General features: G+C 40.9%; 1 pseudogene; it reads left to right on the forward strand.

Moving 5' to 3' along the window:
• Nucleotides 1-3,030: 3,030 nt before the first annotated feature.
• Nucleotides 3,031-4,611, forward strand: LOC122945360 (annotated as a pseudogene).
• Nucleotides 4,612-9,224: the final 4,613 nt, after the last annotated feature.

Consider the following 9,224-nt stretch of genomic DNA (forward strand, 5'->3'; position numbering starts at 1 on the left):
TTTAGGGTCATTGTCTTGTTGGAAGTTGATCTTTTGGCCCAGTTTGAGGTCCAGAGCACACTGGAGCCACTGGTGGATCCAGGGAGGGGGGCAACAGTGAAATTGCCCCCCCCCAGCTGCTCAGAAGTGGGGGGCTGTGGCGGCGGCGGGGCACAGGGAGATGAGCGCTCTGTGGAAGCGCTCATCTCCATAGTCATCTGTATCGCTGTCCTCAGGACAGCAATACAGATGCCGGTGCTGAGGCAGGGGAGGGAGAGGTGTGTCCCTTTCCCTTCCTCTGATAGGCTGCCGCCGTCTGAGCCGTACAGTGCGGGACACAGGCCGGAAGAGGCCTGCTTCGTATCGCTGCCAAGGAGGTAAGTATAAGTGTTTATATATTTTTTTTTTTATATATATATACAATACTTTTACTAGCACATAATGGGGGGCTGATTGACCAGCTGCAGCACTGATGTGCATTCTGACAGAAGCATTGCGCTGCAAAATGAGATTTCTCCTCTGCAGTAAAAAAGATACGTTTGCCGAGGCTTATGTGCTGAGGGCCGATGTTCATATGCTTTGGCAAACATTTTTTATAAAAAATAAATAAATTCCGGCAATGATTTATTCATCCACATCGATTGATGTGAATGGAGAAATCGGGTTTGCCAGGGGATACAAGCTGAGTGGGTTTGGATGTTGGGCGGAGCTCCTATGTCCTGGCAGACGCCTTTCCCCTTTCCCATTGATCGATGCGAATGAAGAAATCTGTGCCGTTCATTTTTTCTTTCAGCCCAGAGGCTGAACGGAAAAATATCGTTACCCGTATGCTCAATATAAGGAGAATAGCAGAAACTCCTAATGCTGGCCATACATGTAATGATTGCGGAGACCATCAAATGCCAGGGCAGTACAAACACCCCATAAATGACCCCATTTTGGAAAGAAGACACCCCAAGGTATTTGCTGAGGGGCATATTTAGTCCATGAAAGATTTAACTTTTTGTTCCAAGTTAGCGGAAAGGGAGACTTTGTGAGAAAAAACTAAAAAAATCTATTTCCGCTAACTTGTGCCAAAAAAATTAATCTTCTATGAACTCGCCATGCCCCTCATGGAATACCTTGGGGTGTCTTCTTTACAAAATTGGGTCACATGTGGGGTATTTATACTGCCCTGACATTTTAGGGGCCCTAAAGCGTGAGAAGAAGTCTGGAATACAAATGTCTAAAAATGCCCTCCTAAAAGGTACTCATTGGAATTTGGGATCCTTTGCGCACCTAGGCTGCATAAAATGTCACACAAGTGGTATCGCCGTACTCAGGAGAAGTAGGGAAATGTGTTTTGGGGTGTCTATTTACATATACCCATGCTGGGTGAGAGAAATATCTCTGTAAAAGGACAACTTTGTATAAAGAAAATGGGAAAAGTTGACTTTTACAGAGATATTTCTCTCATCCAGTATGGGTATATGTAAAAAGACACCCCAAAACACATTGCCCTACTTCTTCTGAGTATGGCTATACCACATATGTGACACTTTTCTGCAGCCAAGATGTGCAATGGGGCCCAAATTCCAATGAGTACTTTCAGGATTTCACAGGGCATTTTTACGCATTTGGATTCCAAACTACTTCTCACGCTTTAGGGCCCCTAAAATGCAAGGGCAGTATAAATACCCCACATGTGACCCGATTTTGGAAAGAAGACACCCCAAGGTATTCCATGAGGGGTATGGTGAGTTCATGTAAAATTTAGCTTTTTGTCACAAGTTAGTGGAATATGAGACTTTGTAAGAAAAAAAGAATATCATTTTCTGCTAACTAGTGCCCCAAAAAAAAAAAAATTCTATGAACTCGCCATGCCCCTCACGGAATACCTTGGGGTGTCTTCTTTCCAAAATGGGGTCACTTGTGGGGTATTTATACTGCCCTGGCATTTTTTACATATACCCATGCTGGGTGAGAGAAATATCTCTGTCAAATGACAACTTTGTATAAAAAAAAATGGGAAAAGGTGTCTTTTAAAGAGATATTTCTCTCACCCAACATGGGTATGTGTAAAAAGACACCATAAAACACATTGCCCTTCTTCTCCTGAGTATGGCGATACCACATGTGTGACACTTTTTTGCAGCCAAGATGCGCAAAGGGGCCCAAATTCCAATGAGTACTTAGTTAGTGGAATATGAGACCATTTTTTTTCTTACAATCATGTTCCGCTAACTTGTGACAAAAAATAAAAACTTCTATGAACTCACTATGCCCATCATCAAATACCTTAGGGTGTCTACTTTCCGAAATGGGGTCATTTATGGGGTGTTTCTACTGTCTGGGCATTGTAGAACCTCAGGAAACATGACAGGTGCTCAGAAAGTCAGAGCTGCTTCAAAATGCGGAAATTCACATTTTTGTACCATAGTTTGTAAACGCTATAACTTTTGCGCAAACCAATAAATATACACTTATTGCATTTTTTATCAAAGACATGTAGAACAATAAATTTATATAGAAATGTAGTTTTATTAGAAAAATTTTACAACTGAAAGTGAAAAATGACATTTTTTTGCAAATATTTCGGTAAATTTTCGATTAATAACGAAAAAAGTTAAAATGTCAGCAGCAATGACATACCACCAAATGAAAGCTCTATTAGTGAGAAGAAAAGGAGGTAAAATTCATTTGGGTGGTAAGTTGTATGACCAAGCAATAAACGGTGAAAGTAGTGTAGTGCAGAATTGTAAAAAGTGGTCTGGTCATTAAAGGGGTTTAAGCTAGGGCAGCTGAGGTGGTTAATTCATAGCAAACACTAGGCCACTGGATCAATGTGTTTAGACATAGATTATATCATTTTAGTGAGCACTGCATGCTCAGCAGTTTTGAATTGCTTAGATTCAGCTTTTTTCAAAACTTATCAAACTTTGAAAGACTAAGGAACAAGTATGACACAGCAGTAATGGGGAAGGGTGGACCTTGAGAAATACTCTTAAAAAGGAAGATCTATGGTATGGCTTCATTGTCATTTCCAGTGTACAATAGCACTAGACAGTCATCATGGTTCATTGGACTGCTGAAGAGAAAGCCGCCATCACCTCCACATGGAGCAAGGTCAATCGTTGAACAGGACGGCCATGATGCTCTGACCAGGTAATACAGATCCATATATTTTAAATCATATAATCATGTATGTGTTTAATATTCTTTTATATGAAAGTTGTAGTTGTCATTGTATCACCCACTAACAATTCATCAAGGTATATATCAGTATATTAGGGAACAGGTATAGAAACCTTTACTTCCAGGTAGTCTGAGGAGTACAGTTTTTCACACATTCCTCATTATCCATTTTATCAGCTAAAATGTCGCTATTTCTGTTTAGGTTAGCTAAACTTATACATAACCAATATTTCATTTAGAGAAGTTACCATACATGTATTTTCCATGGTTTTCTATTCTATTACATTCTGCCTAAATTATATGAATCTGATGTAAAGTGTTGATTCTTCTTATGAACTTTAGGCTGCTGGTCGTGTACCCCTGGACCCAGAGATACTTCAGCAGCTTTGGAAACCTCTCCAACGTCACCGCCATCTCTGGCAACGCCAAGGTGAAGGCTCATGGCAAGAAGGTGCTCACAGCTGTTGGCAATTCCATCCAACACATTGATGATGTGAAACATTACCTGCATGACCTCAGCAAGTCCCATGCCCAGGAGCTCCATGTAGACCCTGAGAACTTCAAGGTAATTAATTTTCTACAATCAGTTCCTACTCACATTTATCTATATTTGTAGTTCCATATTATATTGAAATTTCCATGGAGACAAAAAATTAATGAAGAAATAATGAATCTCTTAACATCTTATTCACAAGTCAGTGATTAACATCTGTGTGCTGAGTTTTCCGTGCATGAGATCCATTGCATCCTATATGTGTATTCAAATGTCATGCATTACTTTAGTCAGTTTTTGGACACCGCTGGAGGATGCACCTAGTTTATCATGGGGTATGTGCCTTGTCATAAATTAGGTGCATCCGCCAGCAGTCAGAGAGACAAAACAGAAATATATGGCAGCTTGCAGTAAAGGAAGATAAATATGTCATTTTAGTTGGCCACGTTCCCTTATCGCCCTTGCTGCATCTCTTTTTGGGATAACCAGGGGATGCGGCTATTTGTTAAAAAGCTGCAGTTAAAAAGGCACAAATACATTGTTTACGACTTTTTAACTGCACTTTTCAGACACAAGGGAGATGATAAATCTCCCCTAATGTGGCCATTCTGATCAGTGGATCCATGAAAAACATGGACCTTGGCAGATGCAAAATTCAAATGCAAAACTGCTAGAATTTTTGCACCTGAAAAACGGATATAGACGTGTGAATAAAGACTAAACAATCAATCATCTATCAATGTAAATATTAAAATGTTATACTATGTGAAACATAACTGTCATGCTATAAATTGGCTTAAAATAAAATTTTGACAAATATTTTCCTTTATCTGCAGCGTCTGGGAGAAGTTTTGGTCATCGTCTTGGCCTCCAAGTTTGGATCTGCATTCACTCCTCAGGTCCAAGCTGCCTGGGAGAAGTTCATCAATGTCCTGGTGGCTGCCCTGAGCCAAGGCTATTTCTAAGTTACTGTTTATGACATTCGTACCATCCATGTGTAAAGTAGCTTGAAGGCTGTAAAATAAAATGCAATTTAAAAAATAAGGCAATCCAAGCTTTGTGTTCTTGATTAGGGATGAGCGAACTCGAACTGTATAGTTCGGGTTCGTACCGAATTTTGGGGTGTCCGTGACACGGACCCGAACCCGGACATTTTCGTAAAAGTCCGGGTTCGGGTTCGGTGTTCGTCGCTTTCTTCGCGCTTTTGTGACGCTTTCTTGGCGCTTTTTGAAAGGCTGCAAAGCAGCCAATCAACAAGCGTCATACTACTTGCCCCAAGAGGCCATCACAGCCATGCCTACTATTGGCATGGCTGTGATTGGCCAGAGCACCATGTGACCCAGCCTCTATTTAAGCTGGAGTCACATAGCGCCGCCCGTCACTCTGCTCTGATTAGCGTAGGGAGAGGTTGCGGCTGCGACAGTAGGGCGAGATTAGGCAGATTAACTCCTCCAAAGGACTTGATTAACTGATCGATCTGCAGCTGTGGATCATTGAGCTGCTGATCCTCAATTGCTCACTGTTTTTAGGCTGCACAGACCGTTTGTCAGTCTCATTTTTCTGGGGTGATCGGCGGCCATTTTGTGTCTTGTGGTGCGCCAGCACAAGCTGCGACCAAGTGCATTTAACCCTCAATGGTGTGGTTGTTTTTTGGCTAAAGCCTACATCAGGGTGAAGCTGTCACACCAAGTGCATTTAACCAGCAATAGTCTGTTCATTTTTTGGCCATATCCCAGTCTAATTCTGTCACTAAATCCATACCGGTCACCCAGCGCCTAAATACTAGGCCTCAAATTTATATCCAGCTAAATCTGTCCCTAGTGCTGTAGCTGGGCGAGTTATTTAGTGTCCGTTCAAGCACATTTCTTGTTCTGGGTTGAAATACAATTCCCAATTTAGCAATTTCATAATTTAGTGGTTCCTGCTATATCAGAGCTATTTGAAATCTATCCCAAAAAGGGTATATAATATTGAAGGTGCACATAGGGTCATTCAGAGTAACTTCACACACACCCGCTACTGTGTATTTCCAAGTCTAATTCTGTCACTAAATCCATACCGGTGACCCAGCGCCTAAATACTAGGCCTCAAATTTAATTCCCTCTAAATCTCTCGTTACCCACCGCTGTACTGTTGTTGCTGGGCAAGATATTTAGTGTCCGTCAAAGCACATTTTTTGTTCTGGGTTGAAGTACAATTCCCAATTTAGCAATTTCATAATTTAGTGGTTTCTGCTATATCAGAGCTATTTGAAATCTATCCCAAAAAGGGTATATAATATTGAAGGTGCACATAGGGTCATTCAGAATAACTTCACACACACCCGCTACTGTGTATTTCCAAGTCTAATTCTGTCACTAAACCCATACCTGTCACCCAGCGCCTAAATACTAGGCCTCAAATTTAAATCCCTCTAAATCTCTCGTTACCGTTGTCCTGTTGTAGCTGGGAAAGTTATTTAGTGCCCGTCAAAGCACATTTTTTGTTCTGGGTTGAAGTACAATTCCCAATTTAGCAATTTCATAATTTAGTGGTTCCTGCTATATCAGAGCTATTTGAAATCTATCCCAAAAAGGGTATATAATATTGAAGGTGCACATAGGGTCATTCAGAATAACTTCACACACACCCGCTACTGTGTATTTCCAAGTCTAATTCTGTCACTAAATCCATACCGGTGACCCAGCGCCTAAATACTAGGCCTCAAATTTAATTCCCTCTAAATCTCTCGTTACCCACCGCTGTACTGTTGTTGCTGGGCAAGATATTTAGTGTCCGTCAAAGCACATTTTTTGTTCTGGGTTGAAGTACAATTCCCAATTTAGCAATTTCATAATTTAGTGGTTTCTGCTATATCAGAGCTATTTGAAATCTATCCCAAAAAGGGTATATAATATTGAAGGTGCACATAGGGTCATTCAGAATAACTTCACACACACCCGCTACTGTGTATTTCCAAGTCTAATTCTGTCACTAAACCCATACCTGTCACCCAGCGCCTAAATACTAGGCCTCAAATTTAAATCCCTCTAAATCTCTCGTTACCGTTGTCCTGTTGTAGCTGGGAAAGTTATTTAGTGCCCGTCAAAGCACATTTTTTGTTCTGGGTTGAAGTACAATTCCCAATTTAGCAATTTCATAATTTAGTGGTTCCTGCTATATCAGAGCTATTTGAAATCTATCCCAAAAAGGGTATATAATATTGAAGGTGCACATAGGGTCATTCAGAATAACTTCACACACACCCGCTACTGTGTATTTCCAAGTCTAATTCTGTCACTAAATCCATACCGGTGACCCAGCGCCTAAATACTAGGCCTCAAATTTAATTCCCTCTAAATCTCTCGTTACCCACCGCTGTACTGTTGTTGCTGGGCAAGATATTTAGTGTCCGTCAAAGCACATTTTTTGTTCTGGGTTGAAGTACAATTCCCAATTTAGCAATTTCATAATTTAGTGGTTCCTGCTATATCAGAGCTATTTGAAATCTATCCCTAAAAGGGTATATAATATTGAAGGTGCACATTGGGTCATTCAGAATAACTTCACACACACCGCTTCTGTGCATTTCCAAGTCTAATTCTGTCACTAAATCCATACCGGTGACCCAGCGCCTAAATACTAGGCCTCAAATTTAATTCCCTCTAAATCTCTCGTTACCCACCGCTGTACTGTTGTTGCTGGGCAAGATATTTAGTGTCCGTCAAAGCACATTTTTTGTTCTGGGTTGAAGTACAATTCCCAATTTAGCAATTTCATAATTTAGTGGTTTCTGCTATATCAGAGCTATTTGAAATCTATCCCAAAAAGGGTATATAATATTGAAGGTGCACATAGGGTCATTCAGAATAACTTCACACACACCCGCTACTGTGTATTTCCAAGTCTAATTCTGTCACTAAACCCATACCTGTCACCCAGCGCCTAAATACTAGGCCTCAAATTTAAATCCCTCTAAATCTCTCGTTACCGTTGTCCTGTTGTAGCTGGGAAAGTTATTTAGTGTCCGTCAAAGCACATTTTTTGTTCTGGGTTGAAGTACAATTCCCAATTTAGCAATTTCATAATTTAGTGGTTCCTGCTATATCAGAGCTATTTGAAATCTATCCCTAAAAAGGGTATATAATATTGAAGGTGCACATAGGGTCATTCAGAATAACTTCACACACACCCGCTACTGTGTATTTCCAAGTCTAATTCTGTCACTAAATCCATACCGGTGACCCAGCGCCTAAATACTAGGCCTCAAATTTAATCCCTCTAAATCTCTCGTTACCCACCGCTGTACTGTTGTTGCTGGGCAAGATATTTAGTGTCCGTCAAAGCACATTTTTTGTTCTGGGTTGAAGTACAATTCCCAATTTAGCAATTTCATAATTTAGTGGTTCCTGCTATATCAGAGCTATTTGAAATCTATCCCAAAAAGGGTATATAATATTGAAGGTGCACATTGGGTCATTCAGAATAACTTCACACACACGCTTCTGTGCATTTCCAAGTCTAATTCTGTCACTAAATCCATACCGGTGACCCAGCGCCTAAATACTAGGCCTCAAATTTAATTCCCTCTAAATCTCTCGTTACCCACCGCTGTACTGTTGTTGCTGGGCAAGATATTTAGTGTCCGTCAAAGCACATTTTTTGTTCTGGGTTGAAGTACAATTCCCAATTTAGCAATTTCATAATTTAGTGGTTTCTGCTATATCAGAGCTATTTGAAATCTATCCCTAAAAGGGTATATAATATTGAAGGTGCACATAGGGTCATTCAGAATAACTTCACACACACCCGCTACTGTGTATTTCCAAGTCTAATTCTGTCACTAAATCCATACCGGTGACCCAGCGCCTAAATACTAGGCCTCAAATTTAATTCCCTCTAAATCTCTCGTTACCCACCGTTGTACTGTTGTTGCTGGGCAAGATATTTAGTGTCCGTCAAAGCACATTTTTTGTTCTGGGTTGAAGTACAATTCCCAATTTAGCAATTTCATAATTTAGTGGTTTCTGCTATATCAGAGCTATTTGAAATCTATCCCTAAAAGGGTATATAATATTCAAGGTGCACATTGGGTCATTCAGAATAACTTCACACACACACGCTTCTGTGCATTTCCAAGTCTAATTCTGTCACTAAATCCATACCGGTCACCCAGCGCCTAAATACTAGGCCTCAAATTTATATCCCGCTGAATTTGAATACAATACATTGGGCCAAATAATATATTTGTTGTTGTGGTGAACCATAACAATGAGAAAAACATCTAGTAAGGGACGCGGACGTGGACATGGTCGTGGTGGTGTTAGTGGACCCTCTGGTGCTGGGAGAGGACGTGGCCGTTCTGCCACATCCACACGTCCTAGTGTACCAACTACCTCAGGTCCCAGTAGCCGCCAGAATTTACAGCGATATATGGTGGGGCCCAATGCCGTTCTAAGGATGGTAAGGCCTGAGCAGGTACAGGCATTAGTCAATTGGGTGGCCGACAGTGGATCCAGCACGTTCACATTATCTCCCACCCAGTCTTCTGCAGAAAGCGCACAGATGGCGCCTGAAAACCAACCCCATCAGTCTGTCA

Source organism: Bufo gargarizans, chromosome 8 (assembly GCF_014858855.1).
Source record: "Bufo gargarizans isolate SCDJY-AF-19 chromosome 8, ASM1485885v1, whole genome shotgun sequence".
NCBI classification, from domain to species: Eukaryota; Metazoa; Chordata; class Amphibia; order Anura; family Bufonidae; genus Bufo; species Bufo gargarizans.